Below are 25,059 nucleotides of genomic sequence, written 5' to 3' on the forward strand. Positions count from 1 at the left end.
ATTGAGACTGTATTCATTTTGCATTAATATTGATTGCATGTTCACATGTGTGTGCAAATGCGCTCACCTGCCATGGGCGCTGTCGTGGAAGTTACTTGATAACTTTTGGGTGTCTCTCTTCTGCGGTTTTGATTCTGAGTAGCCAACTCTTGTGGTCATCTCTCTGGCCCCTAAGACACTGTTTCCTCTGAGCCAAATGCCTCAGGCATAGGAACTCTACACTCTGGGGTGCTGATACATAGAAAATTTGCAGATCTAACCAGGAAGGTGAAGTGATGAGGCGTGGCCAGTGAATTACACGGGGTACAGAAACAGTTCTTAGTCAGAAATCAAGGCAAACTGGCATAGTGACCCATCACTGGGCTGGAAGTGGGAAGATCAGGAAGTTTGAATATTATGTCTTCGCTGGACTCTTACGTACCATTTTCTATTTGTACATTTTCCCCAAAAGTAAATATATTAGTACCACTTGAAGAAAGGAACCGAGCATATACCATTGCAGTTATTTAAGAGAGGAGAATGAAGGCCACCGTTGTTTCCTTTCCATGCTGGTAGCTGTGTTCACGTCTGATGCTATCCCAGGCCCTTGCAAAACCACTTTCTCGTGAGAGAAATGGGCAGATTATGCGTTATAAAGTATACTCGGACCATTTTCTCCTATTTTGTCCCAATCTCTTTTTCCCCTGGAAAGGAAATAAATTCTCTAGCTAACGCCTCAGCAGTGTTCTCACTGACCTTCCTAGACAATCGAAAAGAATGTGCCTCATCTCCTGTCTTCAGGTTGGTGAAAGAAAGAAAGAAAGAGAGAGAGAGAGAGAGAGAGAGAGAGAAAGGAAGGAAGAGAGAGAGAGAGAGAGAGAGAGAGAGAGAGAGAGAGAAAGGAAGGAAGGAAGGAAGGAAGGAAGGAAGGAAGGAAGGAAAAGAAAGGAAGGAAGGAAGGAAGAAAGAAAGAAAGAAAGAAAGAAAGAAAGAAAGAAAGAAAGAAAGAAAGAGAGAGAGAAAGAGAGAAAGAAAGAACATAAAAGAGAAAGAAACAGGACAGGTTTGGAGCCAAAACATTTGCTTCACATAGACACTGTTGAAGTGTGATCACAACTAAAAGTTAACCAATATTTTTTCCAGTTTCAAAAGCATCTCTGCCTCCTTTCCTATCGAACGCCTCATCTCTTCCTTAAGACTGTTTTAAAGTCTTTGTGCTGCCCGGAAGCCGCATCTTTCTTCTGCTGTTGCCACTGCCACTGTTTTAAAGTGATAAGCTTTTGCTTCTTCTCACTTTCAGTGTGATCTCTGCTAATCATCATCACTGTCCTTACACTTCTTCCTTTCTTAATGTTTACATTTATTAATTTGTCTTGTGCATTCATCATAGGAGGGGGCGGGGGGTGGGGGTGGCTCTGAGTCTTCTCTGCCAGCAGTATGGAGGTTAGAACGAATCGTTCTTCTCCAGGTGAATTCTGGGAATCCAGCTTCAGTGCTCAGGCTTGTCAGCAAGTTAACTTGACCTTCTGAGCCATCTCACTGGGGTTGTCCTTAAGCTTCTAGCAGAATGAAAATGAGCACAGCCCGAGTAAATATTAAACATACCCAAATTTCTTAGTGTTATGGTTTGCACCTGAAATGTTCCCCAGAGGCTCGGGTGCTGAAGGCTTCATCTCTGATATACATTGTGTTCATGGGTGGTGTCTTTGGGATATTATTATCACGACAGTACTGACACAACTACTTGGCTCATAGTTTGGTGGGCTACTGAAAGGTGATGCAACAGGAGGTAGGACCTAATAAAAGGAGTAGGTCCTTGGATGTCCGCCCTGAGGAACTATATCTTCCATGAAAATGTGATTAATATGCACTCTTGCCTTACCACTAGTTAATCCTGACCCCTCTTTTCTCCATCTTTGCTCTCTGGGTACCATAAGACAAGCAACCGCTTCTGCCACACACATTCCCCAAATAGGATATACTGTTTCATCTCAAGCCAAGAAGCAATGGCAGCATCTCCCCCATGGATTGAACTCTTTAAAACCTTGAGCTCAGATAAAATTTTCCTCTTCTAAGATGTTCAGGTTAGGTAGTTTGTTATGTACGGTAATGGTGAAGCTGAGTAACACAAAGCCACTTCATTCTAGAAGCAGTAGGAACACTCAAATAATTTCCTGAAAATAAAAACAATAATAGTGAAATCTTTGAAACAGAAGAATAGGAAATGTTTTATAAATATTTGGGTTTCTCTGATAGCATAAAGCTTATCACAGTTTTTCTGGTATCTCCCATTATTTCCAAAGTTTCTGCCTACCTAAGATTAAATCCGTCAGTGGTTTCTTCTACAATAGCGGTGTTGAAGAATTTATAAGAGGAGCTACTGTGCACTCTTGCTTTATTGCTCAGTTAATCCTGGTCTGTATTTAGAGAGAGGTGCCTGCCAGCTTGAGATCTCAAAGCAATGAGCACAAATATTTGCCAAATCCTGTGCAGTGCAGTTTTGGTGATTGACATGAAAAAATCACTGACATTGTAGTATAAGCAAATCTTAGCAACTGTAAGATGGATAAATAGAAGGTTAGCTAGATAAGCCACAAAGACTTTGAGTATTCCAAATGAAAGAGAAGAGACAACCCGAATTACAGAGGTACAAACTTTCTTTATTTAAAAAGACAAGTCAGCCAGATGTGGTAGCACACCCTGTAATCCCAACACGTGGCAGGTGGAGGCCTCCAGGCCAGGCTCCTGTACAAAGTCATTCTTGGCTACACAGAGACTCTGAAGCCAGCAGAAGCTGCCTGTCTCAAACAGCCAAACCAGTTGCTTGATCAATCAACAAATGGACGAGCAATGTTTGCAAAAATAAGTAAATAAATAAGGGTGACTACATTCAGAAAAATTGCAAAACCTAACGTCAGTGCCAAATATTGGCAGAGATGTGTAATTGACTTTTTTCATAAGATTGGCTAGATTTTAATGGTTAATCCACCAAGTTTTTCATTGTTGGGAAGCACTGCAGTCAATCAACTGTGTTAATGGTATAAATAAATAAACTGTCAACTTCAAACCATATTTGAAATCCTTCGTGAGGCTGAACCAGAAACATCGGCTTTGCCAGAATAATGCTTTGGGAAGTATGTACAGGTGGTTCTGGGGCCAGTAATTCCCTCATCTCCTAAGCGCCTTTTCAAAATTAATCTTTAGTGTAGAAAATGAACACATAAAAAAAAAAAAACAAGGGGGTTATACTTAAGTGAAATCAATAATCATGCACTATGTAGAAATAACCATTGTTACTCTTTGATAGACATCATTTGTCTTTTCACTTTGCTAAGTACATACATTTTTATCCAAATGTGCTTATAGTATACACAACTTCTTTCATGTAACAATGTATCATGAACATCTGCCTCCTGTGCCCCCAAAATAAGTCTTCATGAGGTTTCAGGATGATCCTAGGCCATGCATGTCTTTGCAGTCTTCCTCTGGTTTGCATAGCCAGAGCTGCATTTCCACAGCTTCCTTTTGGGCTGGTTTCCCCTGCATTAGACCAATCAGAACCATGAACAGAAAATGGAGTAAGAGAAAAGCCTTAGTCTTCTCCACCCCTCCCTCATGCCACAACTAAATGACTGGTGACCCCTGACTCTGGACTCCAGGGCCACAGCCTACTCCCTTAGTCCTTTTAGGAGTTCATCTTGTTTCTAACCACAAAGGGATCCTTTCTGGCTTCCCTCTTCAATTCCATGTTTCAGAGACTAGTGAAGTTTAGGGGTTTAGTTCCCCTTGCACTGACTGTAACAGCAGTTTTGTACTTTTCCTGGTTGGAGCCCAAATCCTCCTTCATTTTCGATGGAGAAGCACTGGTGATGTCATACACAGCAAAGCCAATTGGTCCTTGAATTTCATTTGCCAGAAGTTTGCTAGCATCTTAAATGTGCTTTTTAAATTAAGTGGCTTAGTCTTGAGAGAAGCAGAAAGAAAACTCACACACCTTAAAAAAAATCAATTTGCCAAGAGCGTAATTAAAAATTATAAACACAAAATATTGTGTAACTTTACTGAACATTAGTCAGAACCTGGTAAATCCTTAGCCAAGGCTCAGACATAAATTTTATGCTAATGAAAAGGGTGGCGTGTAATACCTGTCAAGGCTTAATTTACGTTACACATCTTCCACAAGGCCCACTCTTCTCCAGCTTATTTGTCAATGCTCACTGCATTGGGATCTGCTTCTCAGATCCTAAAACACAGAAAAAAAGCACAAGAATTTTGGATTAGTAGTTTGAAGCATCACATATCTCCAGAGAAGTAGTTCTACTCTCGAGGATATCTGTGTTTTACTTCTCTACATATTTTCTGCTGTTGCTTCTTTGCTTTTTCACAGCTCCTGAAAGAAACTAGGAGGCTGTTGTCACAGAAGTGGCAAGATCAAGGCAAACAGAAAGGGTCTGTAAGGGTTTCTAACTTTGCTTTATAAAGTTCTAAATTCTTAGAAGGAAGGAGGTTTTTTGATGTTTTTTGTTTGGTTGGTTGGTTTGGTTTGGTTTTTTTTTGGGGGGGGTTACTTTCTATTATGAGACAAGGTCTTATTAAGTTTCCTAGCTGGTTGGGAACACTGTAGCTCAGCAGGTCTTGAACTTGTGGTCCTCCTGCCTCAGGCATTCTCCTGAATAAGCTGTGGCACAAGGCTGAACCCCCACACCTAACCCTACACCTTTTTATGGCTAATGAAAATGAAAAACAAATAATACACATTTGTACACATGAATTCTCTCCTCACACACACACACACATGCTCATGCCACATGCCCACAATATCACACATGCATGCCCATACACATCTCTCTGACACTGCACACACACACACATCCCCTGACATCATAAACACACACATACACACCACATACATCCATGCACATGTATCACTCTGGTATCACATCATACCACACATACACACATCACACACATATCACACACACACCATAAACACACATTACACAAATACTGTAGACACATATCATGTACACATTACACACAAACGCACATACATACAACACTTATCTCCTTGACATCATATATTACATACATATAGGCATACATGTTATACATACATATCACACACACATACATTCATATAGCACACACACACACACATACACACACAGACATATATCACCATCCAGAAAGAAACTTTAAGCAGGGAAAAGGATTTCTCTGCACCTAGAAAAAGGGCCCTGGCGAAACAGAAGTACAAAATGAAACTGACAAGGATCCAGGTTACCTAAAGGACAAACAAGTCACTCAGAGCTGATACTCAAAGGAGTAATTATGAAAGAAGAGCCCCAGGGTAGACTTAGCAAAGGAGTCCCATGATCTCATGATTCGAGCATCCAGGTGTGTCCTGTGAGGCACCATCATGCAAATGCTACACATGCCGAATTCATTTGAATCAAAGGTAACGCTTATCCATTTCCCAACTGGCCAGACTTGATAGCCAAATCGACAAGTTAAACCATGCAGGAACCATGAGAGAGAGAGATATCACGTTCTGTTCTCTACACTTCAACATGGGAGAGGGTAAATTGACATATCTTCAACACGGGAATGGTAGACAAGAGAGGAAGAGGAGGTCAGAATATTAAACCCCTTTAAAGCTGGATCAAGCTGTTCCTGACAATACAGGTGAATCACTAGACATGTTATAAGAGTCAGTTTGTTGTCTTTCAAATGAAGTGAGTTTCTGTTGTTTAACTATGATGATCTCTGATAAATACACCTAACTTATTCCCCTACGTACTTCAGTCATGGTAAGCACAGAACTTACCTGTTAGACAAAATCAATGCACACATGTACTATTTATTTATTTGGCTTACTGCTGCTAAGCAAGGGAAGGGAGAATTCACATGATCACACGTGCCAGTTCTAAAGCCAATGTAAGTTCCTAATTTAGGTGAAAATTTTAACGTGGATGGGAATGTTCTTACTACATGGATAACAAACCCTTCTACTACCACAAGAAAACTGAAGAGTCAAAGCTGACCAGGTGACATATAACAGCTTTGCTCCCTATCTCTGACATCTTGGATGCTTCAATGGCATCACCTCCATCCTCCATCAGCTAACCATGGTCCCCTAAAATGGCCCATGCTCTAGGCATTGGAATCTCATGAACTCCATCCTCAGGGTACAATGGAATCCCATTACTGTTTAACTGTCAAGACCTAGCTGGAGCACACGGCCTCTGTGAATTCACCTGCCGCTAGCCTCACGCTGCCACCCTGCCTTCCCACTCCCATATTCAGAAGTGGAGTACTCCAGTGTTGCCTCTGTTTGACCTCCACTTAGGGCTATTTGTTTCTTCGTGAAACACTGTTTTAACAGTCCTCGATTCTGTGAAGAAGAGAGTTCTCTCCATCATCTTGCAGTTTTAAGCATCAGCTCGTTTAGCCATCATCAGTGGTTATCTGTTAACCGTGTCAATGAATAATTTAATAAATTAATGGACAGAGAGGCAGAAAGATGCACATTTAGCCAGGTGTGGTGGCACATACCTTTAATCTCAGCACTTGAAGTCAGAGGCTGGACTCAGAGACAGGGAGGTCTTTATGAATTTGAAGCCAGGCTGGTTTACATAGTGAGGTCTAGGACAGACAGAGCTACATAGTGAGAGCCTATCTTGAAAAATGAAAGAGAGAGAGAGAGAGAGAGAGAGAGAGAGAATACATGTATATAGCTGGGAGATTGGAGTCTAGCTAATCATTTTAAGTTAAAATACATATCATGAAAAGAATAAAGTACATTAAGTCATCATATAGTAGTATTCTATGTTTTATAAGCATGATAGTATATTATAAAGTGTAATAATTCTTATTTAAACTTGCTTAACTTTTTTCTCTGCATCAAACAAAATATCTTCTTTCTATTCCCTGTATTTTATTTGATATGCATGGCTGATTATTTCCCATATAGGTACAACATCTGTAATTGCATAATATTTTTTAATAACCTGAAACAAATCACTGGGTTGAACAATAAATAAACCCAGATCCTTAAAGAACTGGGTTAAGTACATACAGGAAAAATAAAACTCTCCCCACGTTGTACAAGCACATGCATGTACACACACATTCACACTCCTTAATAATTCTGTGGTTTCAGTATCTTGTGTAGGAAGAAAGTGCTGTCACTTGAAAAGGTTACAGTAATGGATGCTGTTCCTTACAGACCTGTATGAATCTGGGAAGGCTCAGAAACAGAAGGATGAGTGGGGTGGGAGGCGGAGAACGTCTGCACAAAAATCTATCCAGTTATTCCCATTTAGTATAGACTCGTACAGACTGTGTTATATGTAGGGAAACCTCTCTCTCTCTCTCTCTCTCTCTCTCTCTCTCTCTCTCTCTCTCTCTCTCTCTCTCTCTCTCTCCAGATAACCTTGAACTTATTATGTAGAACAGGCTGGTCTCGAACTGAAGAGATTCACTTGGCTCTGCCTCTCTAGTGCTGGGATTAAAGGTCTGCATCACAATGCCCAGCTCCCCTTTATAGAAATTATCTTTGAGACTATAACTATTTGTCCTTGAAGCTGAGTATAATTGTGCATGCCTCTAATCCTAGCATTTGGACAGCTGAGACAGAAGATTGCTCCGAGTTCAAGGCTAGATTACATATAGTAGTACATAGAAAATTAGGGGTCAGCCTAGATTACATACTGAATTTGAGGGCAGCGTGGGCTATAGAGCTAGGATTTTATTTTATTTACCTTTGGTGTGCCTGTATTTTCTGTATTGTGTGTGTGTGTCTGTCTGTCTGTCTGTACATACATACATACATATATACACACACATATATGCATGTGATTGAAAGAATAATCAAAAATGAGGTAAAGGCAGATGTTAGCACACAACTGAAATCTAAGCACCATTGAGGCTGACTGTCTTTGGAAGTTGCAAAGCCATTCCTGCATCTGGAGATTTAGGTGTACAGAGCTTGGGCCTCTTGCAGATCCACCTAAAATGCCATTTTTACTCAGGGAAGAAAGGCCACTGAAGCCACTTGTCATGCTAAGATTCCATTTAAAGATTTATTCATTTAAATAGTACCCAAATTTTCAATACTAAGACAGATGGCCCCACAGTAGGAGATGTGATGTCCTTGAAAAGATGTGGGTTTTGTTAGGAAAAGTATATCTTCATATAACGATCAATTAGGTTTGCGAGCTATGCATCTTGAATAATTTCATAATTCCATCACAATTTTCTGGTTCTAGATTAATCTGGGTCAAAAGAAATGATAATAACATAGGATGATAGAGAGCAACAGAGACTTCAGATGGAAGTAGACTTACCACATGGTACCCGGTCTTTATGGTGCACGCAGCCCACTCCATTTTCTTAAGTGTGTGTGTCTATGATGTGTGTGTGTCTGTGTATGTGTGATATGTGTGTATGTGTGATGTGTGTGTATGTGTGATGTGTGTGTGTGTGTGTATGATGTGTGTGTGTTTATGATGTGTGTCTGTGTGTGCATATGATCTGTGTCTGTATGGTGTGTGTGTGTATGATATATGTGTGTGTATGATGTGTGTGTGTGTATGATGTGTGTCTGTGTGTGCATATGATGTGGGGGGGGGGTGCCAAAGATCAACCTCAGGTAGCATTCCTCAGGAACAATATGCCTTGGTTTTTGTGACAGTGTTGAAACTCACCCAAACCATCAATCCTGGCTTTTCTTTTTAACGTGTGTATTAGGGATAGAACTCAGATTCTCATGTGTTCAAGTTTGGCCCTGGTTCTTCCTCCCAGCTCCATGCTCCCAAAAATAAGACTCAGACTCAAAATATATTTACAAATACTGTCTTAGTTAGGGTTTTGTGATCAGATACCATGACCAAGGCAACTCTTATAAGGACAACATTTAATTGGGGTTAGCTTACAGGTTCAGAGGCTCAGTCCATTATCATAAAGGTGAGAACATGGCAGCATCCAGGCAGGCATGGTGCAGGCAGAGATGAGAGTTCTACATCTTCATCTGAAGGCTGCTTGCAGAATACTGACTTCCAGGCAGCTAGGACAAGGGTATTAAAGGCCACGCTCACAGTGACACACCTACTCCAAACAAGGTTACACTTCCTAATATGAAGACCAGGAGTGTGCCCATTCTATCTACCTCAGTAACACACACATGTGGAAGCAGTCAGACACAGTTTGGGTAGCCATATGAATTTCTCTTTCCCCTCTCTGTTCAGATCCTTGGTCCTGGTTGTTGGATATCACAAACTAGATACAGAATCTTGCCCCCAAGTCAGGATGGCAGAACAGTCTAAGAAATTGGGTCTAGAGCTTGGGCCCACTTCTATCATGAGATGTATTTACAATTATGATTGAAATAAACCATCTCCTACATCAACCATGAGTTTGTATTCCAATCGACTCTAGAATTTAGTTTACATGGCTTACATTCAAAAGCCCTTTGCCACTGCTGCCCACACATGCTGACAGCCCTTCCCATCCCAGCAGGAATAACAGATTTGATTTCTTAGGCATTACAGAATTAAACCAGAATGCTAGTAATACAGGGAGGATCTCATACTGCTTTTGCAATAGGGAGAAAAGTAAGACTTGAGATGAAAATAATCGAGGCTATTTTAAAACAGCCTACATATTGAAAATTGTAATTTCATTTGGTTTCCACAGGTGACATATTCAAATGTCCAAAATTCAAAAGGTCCAAAACCAAAGACAGAGAGTAATTTTGTCACATCTCTGTTACCCTACACTGATTTCTTGCCAAGCTAACTCAACATAATTTACCTCTTATATTTTCTCATAGAGACACTTATGTATATTCTTTGAACAAAATGAGAGCACGTATACTCTACCTTGTCTATCTTCTAACAACTTACTTTGGCAATAGTTCCATGTTAGTATATGAAAAGCTTTTTGCTGGGCACTGGTAGCACACCCTTTCCATTTCAGCAGCTGGGGTGCAGAGGTAGGAGCATCACTGAGTTTGAGGCCAGCTTGGTGTAGAGAGCAAATTTCAGGGCTGCCAGGGGCTACATACTACACACAGAAAGCCTGTCGACGAAAAGAAAGGAAGGAAGGAAGGAAGAAAGGAAGGAAGGAAGGAAGGAAGGAAGGAAGGAAGGAAGGAAGGAAGGAGGAAGGAAGGAAAGAAAGAAAGGGAAGGAATAAAGAGAAGGGAGGGAGGGAAAGAGGGAGGGAGGGAGGGAGGGAGGGAGGGAGGGAGGGAGGGAGGGAGGGAGGGAGGGAGGGAGGGAGGGAGGGAGGGGGGCTTCTTATTTTTTCTGGTTGCATACTACTCCATTGCAAGTATAAACATAATCCATTTCACCAGTACCTGGTGGGTACAGGTTTGTTTGCAAGATCTTCCTGCATCTACATTATTTTGCATATGGACAGGGTTTTCTTTAGAATAAACTCATAAAAGTGGAATTCCTTGACTATATATGATACAGTTTTTAAGCATAAAACTTTAATATATATATATGTTTTATTTATTTATTCATTCATTTATGCATATATGTAGAGGCCAAGGGCTCCTTGCAAGAGCTGATTCTTTCTCCTTTCTCCATGTGGGTTCCAGATACCAGACACAGGTTGCTAGATTTGGTGGCAAGTGCCCTTACCTACTGAACCATCTCACCAGCCCAATTCATACATAGCTGAATGGTGATTTAAAAAAAAAAAAAAAAAAAGGGGGGGTTTTTTTTGTTTTGTTTTGTTTTTTTGTTTTGGTTTTTGTTTTGGTTTTTCTAGACAAGGTTTCTCTGTGTAGCCCTGTCTGTCCTGGAACTCACTTTGTAGACCAGGCTGGCCTCGAACTCAGAAATCTGCCTGCTTCTGCCTCCCGAGTGCTAAGATTAAAGGCATGCACCACCACGCCTGGCTGGGATACATTTTTAAAAATAAATCTTTTTAAGCTATGACCTTTGTCCAACTTTATATTTCTTTTTTTTCCCCCTTTCTGTGACTAGCTATATATCCTTTTACACACACACACACATGCAGAGGAAAGTTTATAGGGAGAGATTTAACTTAGGCAGGTATGTTTTTATTTTCCTCTGCATTGTAGTCTACATAAAAGAGAAAGCAAATGCCATCATCAAGCACATACCAAGGTGAAGGGATTCAGTGTAGTCATTTGAGATACGAATATACCTCACGTAATGAAATCCAGGACTGGAGAGCTGGCTCAACACGGAGGAGTCCATACTGCTCATCTGAGGACCTGAGCTCAGTACCTCCATTAGGCAGCTCCCAACTGTTCGTAATTCCAGCCCTAGAGCTCTTGCTTCTAGCCTACTAGGGTGCTGCATTCATGTGTACATATCTATACGCACTCACAGACACACACACACAATTTATAGTTTTTAAAAATCAGTGAAATCCCATAACACTTATAGTTGTGTAACTTGCTTAATTCGGCTAATATAATGATTTCATTTTCCATTCATATTGTATATTGTCAGAACTTGCTTCCTTTTTAAGGTGGACAACATTCCACTGTGTAGACACTATGTTCACTCATCTTTTGATGGACACAGGTTGCTGTTTGGTAGTTGTAAGCAATGTTTCTAGAAACATTAGCACTTCATATCTTTTTTTACTTACATTGTATATATTTTCAAATTTGTCTTTTGTTCATTGTTATACTTTATGCTATTTTTTCAGGGCTATAATATTTTTCTTATTATATATCTTATGCATATATACATACATACATATATATTATAGATATATATGATATGATATATATATGTCATGATATGATATATATATATGTCATGTGTGATTCTGTGTGTTTAATAATTTGTATTTATTCCTAATATTCTTTTTTTCAAATTGTGTTTGGTTGATTAAGTATCTTGTTTCCATGATGGAACTGCCCTTCAAATTCATTACAATGCTAGATTTAAAATTTTTCACTTATTTATTTTGATGATGCTATGGATGGAAATAAGGGTCTCTTATTTATGTGTTTTAGTCTTTTGAGATAGGGTCTTTCTATGTATCCCTGGTATCCTTTTTGTTTTTCTTTTTTTTTAAATCATTTTTTTAAAGATTTATTTATTTATTATTATATGTAAGTACACTGTAGCTGTCTTAAGACATACCAGAAGAGGGAGTCAGACCTCATTACAGATGGTTGTGAGCCACCATGTGGTTGCTGGGATTTGAACTCGGGACCTTTGGAAGAGCAGTCAGAGCTCTCCAGCTCTCCAGCCCCCGTATCCCTGGTTTCCTAAAGCTCAATATGTAGACCAGGCTGGCCTCAAAATCACAAAGATCTACCCGCCCCCGGCCCCGCCCCCGGCCCCGAGTGCTAGGATTAAAGGCATGTGCCTGTGCTATGAAGCCTGGCTAATCTAAGGTCTCTTGCATGGCAACCATATATTCTACCACTGAGATTCCCACCAACTCTCTTTGTTCATGATGAACAGTGAATGAAAAGAAGCTGATGGGGACCAGGTATGTGGCCCCGGGGCAGAGCACTTGCCTAGCATCTGAGAGGCCCTTAGATTTAATCTTGACTGCCAATAATAAAGAAATTTATAAGTAAATAAATGGAAAAGCTTTCGTCCCCCTATTCTATTGTTTTTAAAAGTGTGTCAGGCCAGACAAGTATTAATCCCAGCACTCGGGATACAAAAGCAAGTGAATCTGCTTGGGCTGCAGCCAAAACTATGAGTAGCGAGTCTCTGACTTTAAAAAAGAAAAAAGAAAGGAAGGAAGAGGGAAAAAAACACAGTATATTCTCTTTCCTTCCTCTCTTTGTATCTTTATGACCTTGGTGGGGGAGGGAGCTCTACGGGGAAAGCTCAGTAGATAAAGTGCTTGCTCCATAAGCATGAAGACCAGTTTGGCTCTATCCCCAGCACCCACATATAAAGCTGAGCATACCGGCATGGTCCATAACCCCAGAGTTGGGGAAGGATACAGCCTTCAGGATCCTATGGGTTCTCTGGCCAGACAGGTTCTTCAGACAAGCAGTCTAACCAAAACAGCAAGCTCCAGTGTTAGTGAGATGCCTTGTCTCAAAAGCTCATGTGAAGGCTCACCACTGACCTCTGACCTCCACCCAGGCAAGTATGGACAAATTCATCCCATGCATACACCAGTACAACCCACACACTACCAATCATCATCATCATCATCAACAGCAACAACAACAACCATCATCTTTATGATAACTTTAAAAAGATCCAGAGTGCTGACAGTTACCGCATGTATCCAATTCTCTTCTTTACCCTGGACCAGGCAGCGCCTATTTAAGGCTTGCCAGAAAGAAAGGAAACGAATATTCCCGACTCACGGAGCTTCCAGTAGATTTAAAGATTTAAAATGCAGCTTTATGTCATTAACTTAATGTTGCAGTATTTAAAACTCTCTTGTTTCTTCATTTTAGGGTAATATTTAGGAATCGGCTTATTTCTGTTAAATGAAGGCTTTAAGCTTAGGTGCTAAGCACATGAAGTGCTCATTCTGAAAAAGCAGTTTACATGTCAGCAAATGAAGCTATTTTTACAAATGTGAAATATGACACCCTATTGGAAGGAGTAGTCTTGAGGACATGGTATGTACTTATTTATGAGGAGGCTAAGTTGCAAGTTATTTAAGTTGTGTCTTCTCTAGTTATCAAAAAATGGAGTCCTCTAGCTTATCTGTGGCAGGAGCTTCCTCTGTATTATCTGAGGTCATATGTGCCAACAGGTCAAGTCAAAGTAGTGTCTTGGTAAATCAAGTGATTCTGCAGGAAAAAAAATAATTTAAAAATAAAAATGGCACCTGGTTATTACCCAGATATATCTGTTCCCTCTGCTTCATTTTAGTCATAGCTATTTAATTTCCTGAAACAAAAAACAAACAGATTTTTCACGAATGTCAGTGCCGCAAAGCTAGCGCAGGAAAGAAGAGCCAGCTGTACCCGGCTTCATCTTATGCATCATCAACAAAATTGGCAGCTAAGTTCTGATTTCAGAGCCTCTGTGGTTTCTGACGATGAACAAGCTGTGCTTGATTTTCAGATACAAGACTGATACTTTGCTGACAGAAGAATCTATTTTTGATTTGTAAATTGGGCAAATTTGTTACAAAATTATTGATGTAGGATAAACGCAGATCTTGAGGATATCATTTTTAGACTCTCATCTCTAACCCTTAAACCACTTGTACTTATTTTTATTATTATAATCATCCTTATAATTATTAGCATTATGACGATGGAAACTAAGTATTTAAATAAAAATCACAGTTAAATTTTGTGAGTCATGTATCACCAAGTATTATGCTAACACAGGAGCATAATTGCAATGGAAAGGAGCAACAGAACTAATTAGCAATTGATTATATTAGCATCCCTGTTCTGGGTATAATGCTAATTTAGAATCATGTTACTGGTGATCATGGGTAAACTATGTCACTTCAGAATGAATGGTGGAGCAAAATATGTAAAAGAAATCTTTGATTTGGAATTCTCAGATAATGGAACTGGCATCTCAGTCACTGATTGGGCCAAATAATATAATTTTTTTAAATGTGTACTTGCTAATTTGCTCAGTTGCTAATGACATATGACTAAATTTTTTAAGACACGTTAACACTGGCCTTATACAAAAGTATTGAGTTGCGAGTTTTACATTAGCTGTTTCTATATCCTATGCCCATGTAGAAGTGCCCACTGTGGGTGCCCCATTCTTTCATGATGCCTGTTTCCTCAAAGCAAAAATCTCTCCCAGCCTTCCAGTCAGTACTGCCTCTCCCTTCTTCCACACCTGCTATTCCTTACCCACTTCAAAGCTTACCTGTCACTCAACCTATTTGCAAGGTTTCACAAGGACATGCAAGTTAAGAGCCTGAAATGTTTATTTTTTTAAAAATATGTTATCCTCCTGAGAGTACAGATTTGCATTTTTAAGAAGAACTCTTGAAGACCTATTGCCAGCAGTTGAAATGTCACATCTTCTGTCTGTCAAGAGTGGCAAAAATCCATATTCTACAATAACTGGCTTTTACTTATCGATTCTACCCAGCTTAAAATGTGTGTTTCTGAAGCATAATGAGATAGAGATTAAGATCAAGGGCTTTGCAGGCAGGCAGACCTAGTTCTAAAACTCAACTCTGCCACTTACTAGCTGCTAGTGGGATTTACTTATCTAGGAGAGAATCAAGTTACCCCCCTCACTGGGCTGTTGTGAGCAGTAATTTGGTCAGTGCATGTGAATTTGTTACTGTAACATGGAATGATGCAAAGAGTTCGGTCATCATAAGGTGCTATTATTTCTATAATCGATAATCACTTATCCCAAGCATTCCTTTGACATTGTTGGTTTCTATGCGTCCTACGTATTTACACATACATGAATCTCTGCATCCTGTACAATGGAAGTACAAACCTATGAAAACCAGAGCCAGAAGTCTTGTTTGATTCATCGTTCCCAACTGTGCAATGCAGAAAACTCTGTTCATAACAGTTGCTAAATGAATGTCATGTTTTAATCCATCCACTGTAAAATGACTCTCATGGCACTATGTATTTCCTAAAAGACAAGAATAGCTTGCATAAAGGAAAAGGCTAGGTTCGGACACTGTACTGGTTAGCTTTAACTGTCAAGTCAACACAATCTAGAATTACCTGAGAGGAGAGTCTCAGCCCCAGACTGTCTAGATCAACTTGGCCTCTGGGTATGTCCATAGGGATTTTATGGACTGTATTAATTGATATATGAAGACCCAGCCCACTGTGGGCAGTGCAGTTCTCTTTTGGATGCTGAACTGTACATGAGTGGAGAAACTTAGTTCAGCACAAACATAAACACATTCTCTACCCTTCATCTTGACTGTGAATGTGGCCCGGATAGGGTAAGTTTTGGCTGCCTTATTTCCCTGCTTTTATGAATGGCAACATGGAATTGTAAGCTAAAGTAAACCTTTCCTCCCCCAAGTTGCTTTTTGTTAGTGTTGTTGTTATTGGTTTGTTTGTTTGTTTGTTTGACAGTATGTCACGATGCAGCCTTGAGTAGCCTGGAACTGGCTATGCAGACCAGGCTAGCCTTGAACTAACAGAGAACCACCTTCTTCTGCCTCTGAAGTACTAAAAATTAAAGGCATGTAGCACCATGCCTGGCTTTGTCAAAGTATTTTATCACAGCAACAGAAGTTAAACCAAACAATACATTAATGTGCTTTAATTAGATCAAACTACTGGTTTTTGTTTCCTTTAGTTAAGAGCAAATGAAACATTCTCTTAAAAGACAGTCCTGTCTCTTTTGTCACTAGTACAACAGGGATCTCATAAGTTATGAGCAATAAATTAGTATCCCAGGACCTAATTTACCATCAAGGAACATGTTAGTACCTCCAGATTGCTCAGAAAATATACCAAATTACACTCTAGAGGTCTGAAAGAGTTAATATCACTCAGTAAAGTACAGCCCGGTTTATTATCGTGAAATAGTTGAAGTACTTGGAGAATTTTTTAAATAACATAGGTAAAATAACAAAAGCACTGATAATGTTTGTTCCAATTCTGTGGGGTACAATCAGTGGTGTGGAGCAGAAAACAGAAAATTATATGAGGTGGGCATAATGACTCATGCCTGAAATCCCAGCACTCAGGAGACTGGGGCAGGAGGATTGCTGTGACTTTGAGGGTATCTAGGACCATAGATCCTCTCTCAAAAAAAAAAAATGTGGATGAAAAGGTATTGAAGAATTGTTAAAAACTAGTGCCCACTCATCTGTGTACAGATACAGTATTTATTTAACATCAACAGTGGCTTCTACTCAGAGATCTTTCAGAGTTGATTCTGCAGATCAGGTTCACTGTCCTGTCACAACGAGTAGCCTGTGAGTAGCTCCAAGTGTGTCTTGCACAAAACACCGACAACTTTATGGAGGGTACCCATACCCCCGTGGGGATGAGCATTCTTTTGTTTTTTGGTTTGTTTTTTTGAGACAGGGTTTCTCTGTGTAGCCCTGGCTGTCCTGGAACTCACTCTGTAGACCAGGCTGGCCTGGAACTCAGAAATCTGCCTGCCTCTGCCTCCCAAGTGCTGGAATTAAAGGCGTGTGCCACCACTGCCCGGATGAGCATTCTTGACCAGAGCACAGCCATTGGTTGAGGGCTGGTCTGGTGGTGCTCTGTGTTTAAATGTTAAATACTGGCCCCTAAAACCTGACAACTTCCTCCTCCAGGATGACTGCAGCCTGAAACTGCTTCCTACAGACACCCTTACAAAGATTAGCTAAGTCGACTCTTCCTTCAACCTGATCTAAAAGACACCTCAAGTCTAGGGGCTGCTGGAGCACCTCCAGCAGTGCTCATCCCCTGCCTACTTAGTCACAGCTTTTCTGAACACATTGTCCTTTTGCATTTCTTGTCACCCCTGTCAGGTCAATCCCAATACCATGCAGGTAGTGGCACAGTTTGATACGTAACAGCTTGAGTGGCTTAAAGCTATAGAACCATTTCTATTTTATTGTACATTGGGAAACCTGATTTAGCCCCCACCGTGAGAGTTTGGGGACACAGTCAGGCGCTAAGAGAAAATCTTGCCTGTTCCCATATTTACCAATACATGCATCTTCTTTCTTTTAAAACCCAAAATGTTTCTACTTGGCCCTTCGGCAACAAGTGGGGTCTCCTCAGTCACAATGCTGAGCAGCCTGGCATCGGGTTTTCTCAAACTTGTGAATCTGGGTCTCCCAGCCTGAACGTCGGACACCATTACCCAATCTGCTGTTCTCTTCCCACATCAGCAGGTACATGCCAGAGCCCTCTCTCATTCTGGGCTACTACAACTGGGCAGTATACTTGGGAGTTATTTACTTTCCATCTTAAACTGTCTTTCCTCTTGAGGAAAGAGTCAAACGTCCCCTGTGGGGCATGAGCAAGGGAACACATGTGTGTGTGCACAGGTGTGAGTGTGTGCCCAAGCCACAGAGGTGCATACCCAGTATCTTCTTCTGCTTTTCCCCAACTTACTTCTTGACACAGGGTATTTCACTGAACTTATAGCCCCACTTGACTGTCTAGACTGACAGGCCTGTGAGCCCCAGAGATCTGACTCTCTCCACTGTTCCAGGGTTAAAGATGCCTGGGTTTTAAGCTCTTTCAAGTTACTAGATATACAAAGTCATCCAACTGAGACATCTCCCTGGGCCCCAAACACTCACATTTTGACCCAAATCTCTACTGTTTATCTCATCCAGTATCAGAAGCACAAATTCTATTCCATGATCAGTTTACTACTCAGGAATGACCAATACTTGTCTTGGAAAATAAACGTTCATTGAAGCATATACCATATCCATACCTTTGCATATTGCTTTCATACTAAAAGGTAGGGTTGAACATTTCCAAAAGAGAGCATCAGAGATGTTGGCTTAAAATCTGTACTCTCTGGACTACTGTAGAAAAATGTCTGACCCTTCGCCTGATAATTCATCCTTCTCTATTCTGCACTTTATCTATCTGACCTGTACGTTCACTTCTGCAACCTGTAGTTAAAGACAGTCAGCAGCAAGCTTGTCTGTATCCTTACCAGCATCTCTGGAAGGCCCCTTTGTTTTCTTACTCTTAGTGGAATCTAGCTGGGCCTGTTGAAATCATTCCTGTTGCAACTAGAGGCAGGGGAAGATATTACACTTCTGCATGCTGGGTAACTGCAGTGGCCCACCATGTTCTCCCAGGTCATCCAAGCCTCTTGTTTTCACCCTTCCAAACCAGCTCCATAGAGGTTTGTGTCATCAGAGCTCGCTCCTTCCTTCACATCTGGAGAACTCACTCATTCTGTGATAAATTTAGCCCCATTTATCTCTTCAATGACCTGTTCTTCTCACTAGCTTCCTGGCTGAGTACAGTGCACACACATGGATAATACATGGAAGGCCATTGACTCTCAAGTTCCAGATCTCCTTGCTTTCCATGAGACCTGGTGATCATCGCCACAATCTCAAGTTCAAGCATACAGCTCTCTGGCTAGTGTCCCTTGCCCCAATACACAATTAACATCTTGACATCATTAAAACTTTCTAAAATGGGAACTTGGAGATGATTTTGTTGGGTAAAAGCACTTAGTACACAATCCAATAGTAAATTTTAATTTTAAAATGTGAACTTTCTGAATAGTTGTGTTTATAGTTGTATTATTATTTGTTTACATTCCATGGGACCTTCTTTCCTTCTCTTCTATGCAGAGAGTCTTTCTTTGATATTGAAGACTATCTTTCATAATATACCTGGTTGCAGGATTTTCCCTGTCCAATCACACTAGGGCAGCAGGAGGCCTGTGGTTGGACAGGGAAAAGGGAGCAGAACCTAAGAGGAAGGAGAAAGGCAAAGTGGAGGTGGATTTGAACCAGCATGGTTTTAACCAGCCACAGGTAGTTATGATATCATAAGGTTAGATTGGGATAAAGTTTTTATCATTATCTATTGGTTCAGAAATTATTGTAGTGCCATCTTATAAATTGTAATTTTATTGATATATAAATTGGTTATATTGGTTATATATTGATATATGATTGGTTAATTATAAGGTTCAAGAGTTTTGCTTTACTTGGTTACTAGAGGGAACTAGCAGCTCCAGCGACAACGAGTGAGCCAGATGCTCTGGGAGCTAGCTGGAGAGAGTAGTTGGTGGCAGGAGCACAGGAAGACTGCTGGCCCCAGCAGGGAGTTGGTGGGCTGAAGGAAGCGAAAGTGCTGATAATACATGGAAGGCCATCGAGTCTCAAGTTCCAGATCTCCTTGCTTTCCGTGAGACCTGGTGATCATCACCACAATCTCAACTTCAGGCATACAGCTCTCTGGCTAGATACATGGCTAATCCGCCATGTATTATCTGGAAGGGAGTTGGCAGGTTCATGTTTTAAAATTTCCCACAACAACCCCTCACTTTGGCCTCTGCCACCTCTCTTTACCTGGTTAAACTGACAGGTCTCAATATAAGCTAACACTGATGAGGATATAAATGTCACAGGTACTAATAGCATCTTAAATCTAGCCTGAAACTCTCAAGGGAGTCAAGAGCAGTGGTCCCACCCATTGCACTTCCACTCTCCACAATGATCATTCCACATCATGCTTTCCTCCTGACTCTCACACTCTCAGTATATAACCTTATTCCAAAAATATGGTGAAAATGAGTTTCACAGGAATTTCCATCCCTTTCCAACTTAACACCCCCACCACCACCACCTTCCTTGCTCTACATCATTCTCTGCCTGCCTTATATTACAGAGTACCTCTGCTGTTGCCAGTGAACATTGGGTTCCATTCACACCTTCCTCTTCAAGGGTTTGGCTTCTCATTTGTTTTCCTCCCGAGGCATCGTCTCTGTCCTAAGTCATACCCAGCATCATGAACCACTTGTGAGTCCTCCTGGAAGTTCATGCCCGCTCTCACACATGTAGATGTAGACACAGTCAAGTATATATCAATGATTAAAGTATTAATCTGTTATTAATTTCCTTTTCTAATTTGGGACTTAGCTTTTATATAACTCAGGCTGGCCATGAACTCAAAATCTCCTTGCCTTCCATTTCCCAAGTGTGGAACAAGAGGCACATACCACCACACAACCCATAAACATAGTTGTTAATGATAGCAACAATAGCAGCAAAAAGACACTTGATTCCACCTGATAATAGTCTTCCTATGGTCTCTTGGGGGCACAGCTTAAGTGTCTTCGAAGAAGAGTCTTTTCTGTCCACATAAATATAGCCACCAGGAATTTTAATATGTCACTTGACTGACATTTTATACACTGGCTTTATCACTCTGCTCCATAAACACACACTGATGCTCGTTTACTGTTTTCGTTCCCCCTTCAATATTGAACAAGCTCTGTGGAAGCCAGTGCCATGTGTCTTCTCTCTTCTTTACTTTCAGAATACATGAAGAGCCTCTGTAATGATGTTTGGATGATATGTGAAGGAGGGATTTCCATTACCTGCCTACTACAGATCGTAGGGTTCTCCGGGGCAAAGGTCTTTGTGAATGGTACCTCTTTATAGCTGGTGTTTGTCAAACACTTGTTGCATGAGTGAATGAATCACTGTGAAAAATGAGCAATAATCTAAAGATAAAAAGTTATTAGCATGATACTCTACTTTTAAATTCTGCATTGGCATTTTTTACTTTTAAAGAAGCAAAATGATATCTTTTAGGCTTCTTTTAAACCAGTGCTAATTTGTGGGACTTATCCATATGCAAAATTAATTTTTCTAACTTTAACTAAGGCTTATAAATAAATAAGTGTACATATATGTATGTAGATGGATGGCTATATATACACCTACCCACACATATATAAAACATATGTTAGTCCTGTTCTTAGGATCTGCCAAACTTTCTTGGTAAGACTTGCCAATTGCAGGCACGTGACAGGATGACAGTTCTCTTCTCTGGGATAAGTCCAGGCTTCCAGTGTCTGGGACAGAAATAATATAGACCAAAAAACATATATAGCTGATGATGGATGATTTTTGGCTCTCATAATGTGTGGTTTGGTTGTCTTATTGAGAGACTATGAAGATCATTAGACCAGAAATTATTTTTATTTCTACTGAGCTGAAAGAAGTTGTTTTTTCTTCTTCTCTTCTTTTCTGTTTTTAAGTGTGCCGACATACTACAAAGACAATTTTCCTGGTCAGTATGGGTTTCTTCTCATCTCTAACACTCAATGACAGCGTAGCATCTTTGTGCCAGTGCAGCTCTGCCTTATTTTTATTGGTATAGTAAGTTTGTGTCCAAATATACTCAATTATAGATGCTTTCCTGTTACCAATAGCATGGCAGTGCTTACGAGTAGAGTTGTTTTTGCTCGTTGGCAGCGCTGATCCCAAGCAGATGACAAGAGCTCTGAAGTGGCTGCATTTGTTCACAGAGAGGAGGTAATGGTTAGGAATGGCGCCACTGCAAGCAAGAGAAAAAGTGGCTTTCAGGAACTGACACAGAGAATCAGGGGCTACAGTGGCAACATATGTGCAACCCAACTGGCTTCCCTCAGTCAAAGGACACTTCCAACCCTGTCGTCCTTGATCCTGCAAGAAAGGAACACTCCAGGTCCAAGAACCAGGAGTGTCCTTGAACTAGGAAGTTTCTCTTTGTGTGCTATCCTCTGATTGAGAGAAATAAAATGTCTCTTTCCAACAAACTTCCATTTGTGTCCCATGGGCTACAAATCTGGCTACGAGATTCCCTAGGTCAATTGCTAAAATTGTTTTTTTCCGAGAGCCAGAGATGATTTTCTTGTCCGGTTTCTAAGGAAATTGAGGGTTCATTTGGAAGGCTACAATAGTAATAATATTGATAATAATGCTGAACCCAGTATGGCAGGACAAGCCCATCACCCCAGTACTTACTGGGGGGAAGGCAAAGAGGATCACTGTCTTAGTCAGGGTTTTACTGCTGTGAACAGACACCATGACCAAGGCAAGTCTTATAAGAACAACATTTAATTGGGGCTGGCTTACAGGTTCAGAGGTTCATTCAGTCCATTATCATCAAGGTGAGAACATGGCAGCATCTAGGAAGGCATGGTACAGGCAGAGATGAGAGTTCTACATCCTCATCTGAAGGCTGCTAGCAGAATACTAACTTTCAGGCAGGTAGGACAAGGGTATTAAAGCCCACGCCCACAGTGACAAACCTACTCCAAGGTTACACTTCCTACTAGTGCCACTCCCTGGGTCAAACATACACAAACCACCACAATTACCCACCTTGAGAAACATAGTTCACTTCTAGCATGAGATACAAAGTGGGTTTCAGGCCCATCTGTAATGGATAATAAAACCCCGTCTTAAAAAGAGAGAGGAAGTAAATGAGGGGAAGAAGGAGGAGGATGCTGAGTGGGTAAGATATAGAATACACCACAGTGGGTTACCAAACACATTTAGGGGTTTCATGAAGGAAGGTCTTACATTTAGTCTTAATTGAAGTTAAAGGTGGCCAATTAATATGTCTTTGAAAATTAAAAAGGCAGAAAGATGTTTCTACAAGTGTATGGAGCAACCAGAGAGCTGTAAACAGTTATAACTTGGCATACTTCATGGGCAGAACAGTGAGAATAAGAAGAGGCTATGGGGTGAACAGCAGCCATGTCATTAGGGCAGTATACAAGTGGCAGTCATGTTCCAGTGTTTTCTGGCTTTTTATTTCCCTTAAGGCTGTTACTAAAGAAACAAATGAATATCTTCCTGGGCTTTCATTGCATAAATCGGTGGGAAGAGAGTGAGGAAGAGGGGAAGAGAAGGAAGGAGGGAAGGTGATAAGATAGGAAGAAGGAAACTGAGACAATTCCAAGCCATCAACTCTACAAGAAAATGGAAAGGTTTAGGCAGACTGTGCTTATGACCCCTCCCCCCGTCCCCCATCTCTTGTCCAGAGATTTTTGTCTTTAGCTCTTCGATAAGTAGTATCTTACTCAATGGACTATGGGATCTCAGAAGACTTCCCAGCTACACTTCTCCAGAGCCTGCAGTGAAACCAGCTCTGTTGAGTTGATTGATGGTGACTGAGCCAAGGGACCAGAATCCAAGCCAAGACACCAGCAACCAAGCCAAGGCACCAGCACCTGAGCCAACACCTGCCCAACAAGAGTGAACCTTGTTTGGTAATGACAAATAATGTAATCAGATATGCTCACCTTGAGAAGGCAAATGGAGTGAAGAAGCAATGCCAGGCAAGTCAGAGGCTGGCTGCCAGAGTACAAATGAGGGAGAGAGGAAGGGAAAGAGAAATAACTGGAGGGAGGAGAAAAGGGGCAACAGCTGAGCTCTAGAAACTAACACAGTGAGTTAATTTCTTAGAAGAAGGGAGGAATCACGGAAAGCAACAATTTTCAAAAACATTTTGTAGTGGCCTAGGCCACACTGTCATCACTGTGAGGTGAGCAATCCCACAGAAATTAGGGGGACTATTTTTAGAATGTAGCCTATTTGTAGTCCCTCAAATAAATAAGGTGATACATTCTCACAAAATTATTGATGACAGTTGATTCATAAATGGTTTTCACCCCAGATTCAGAATCTCTGAGGTGTGAGATTCCCTGAGCCATTCCGAAGAAGAAAACACTAGCAAAACTGGAAAAACATGGGCTGACAAAGAAAGAAATGTCATTGTTCCCCTATACCCTCCCTGTGTTTGTGTGTGTGTGTGTGTGTGTGTGTGTGTGTGTGACAACAATTAATGAAAAAAGAGGACATGAATTTGAGAAGGAGCAAGAAGGAACATGTGGGAGATTTTGGATGGAATGAGATGATGAAATCATGTTGTTACCTCAAAATATAAAATTATTTTTAAAAAGGAAAGAAAATGTGATACATATCAGTAAATAGTTGTCATTTCTTAGGACCAGAAGAAACAATTAGCAGATCTGTTTGGGTGTCAAGGCTGCACTACAAAGCAAAGCGGATTGGGTGACTATAGAGAAATCCATAGTGAAAGAAGACGACAAAGGGGACCTAGACTCACAGAAGCCAATCCCATGTGTCCTAGGATAGACAGTCTTCAACATGACTACTTGTCAGCATTACCTGACATGCTTCGGAAAAACAATAATTGCAGACTTGTTTATGCCTAACTGGATTAAAGTGTGGCTTTAAGTTTTATCTATTTTGCAATTATCCCAGTCCCCAACTCCATCAGGCATTCTCTGGGAGGCTACTGGCCACTCCAGTCAGGGAGCAAAAAAGACCAACTGTAGATCTGCACGTCTCCCTCCTCTCCTCCAAACCCATCCCACAGTCTCGTGTCCAGCTTTGTAGCAGACCACCTGGTGTACCCCCTCATCTCCAGGGTTTCATACAGATCTTCCCCTCCAAAGTTCCCTCCCCCCACTTCCTCACTTTATCCCAGCCTTCACCTCTAGCAGGAATCCCTGGGAACCTGAAGCCCTTCTGGATCCGAAAGTAGGTAACCTATGTGCAGATCGTCAGTGCTCGCTCCTCTCCTCCATACCCAGTTCCCTAGTATCACCCCCAGCTCTGTAGCAGAGCACTGGTTGTGGCCTCCACTTCCTCTGCACCCATCCATCTCCTATGAAT

General features: G+C 40.9%; 1 long non-coding RNA gene across 1 annotated transcript in view; it reads right to left on the reverse strand.

Moving 5' to 3' along the window:
- Nucleotides 1-2,618: 2,618 nt before the first annotated feature.
- BB557941 (expressed sequence BB557941) overlaps nucleotides 2,619-25,059 on the reverse strand; it is a 54,278-nt gene continuing 31,837 nt past the window's right edge. The window contains exons 2-3 of the long non-coding RNA NR_040356.1: nucleotides 4,125-4,222; nucleotides 2,619-3,519 (exon numbers count right to left, since the gene is read on the reverse strand). This is a non-coding gene — a long non-coding RNA (expressed sequence BB557941). The remainder of the gene's footprint in view (nucleotides 3,520-4,124; nucleotides 4,223-25,059) is intronic.

This window comes from Mus musculus, chromosome 2 (assembly GCF_000001635.26).
Source record: "Mus musculus strain C57BL/6J chromosome 2, GRCm38.p6 C57BL/6J".
NCBI lineage: Eukaryota > Metazoa > Chordata > Mammalia > Rodentia > Muridae > Mus > Mus musculus.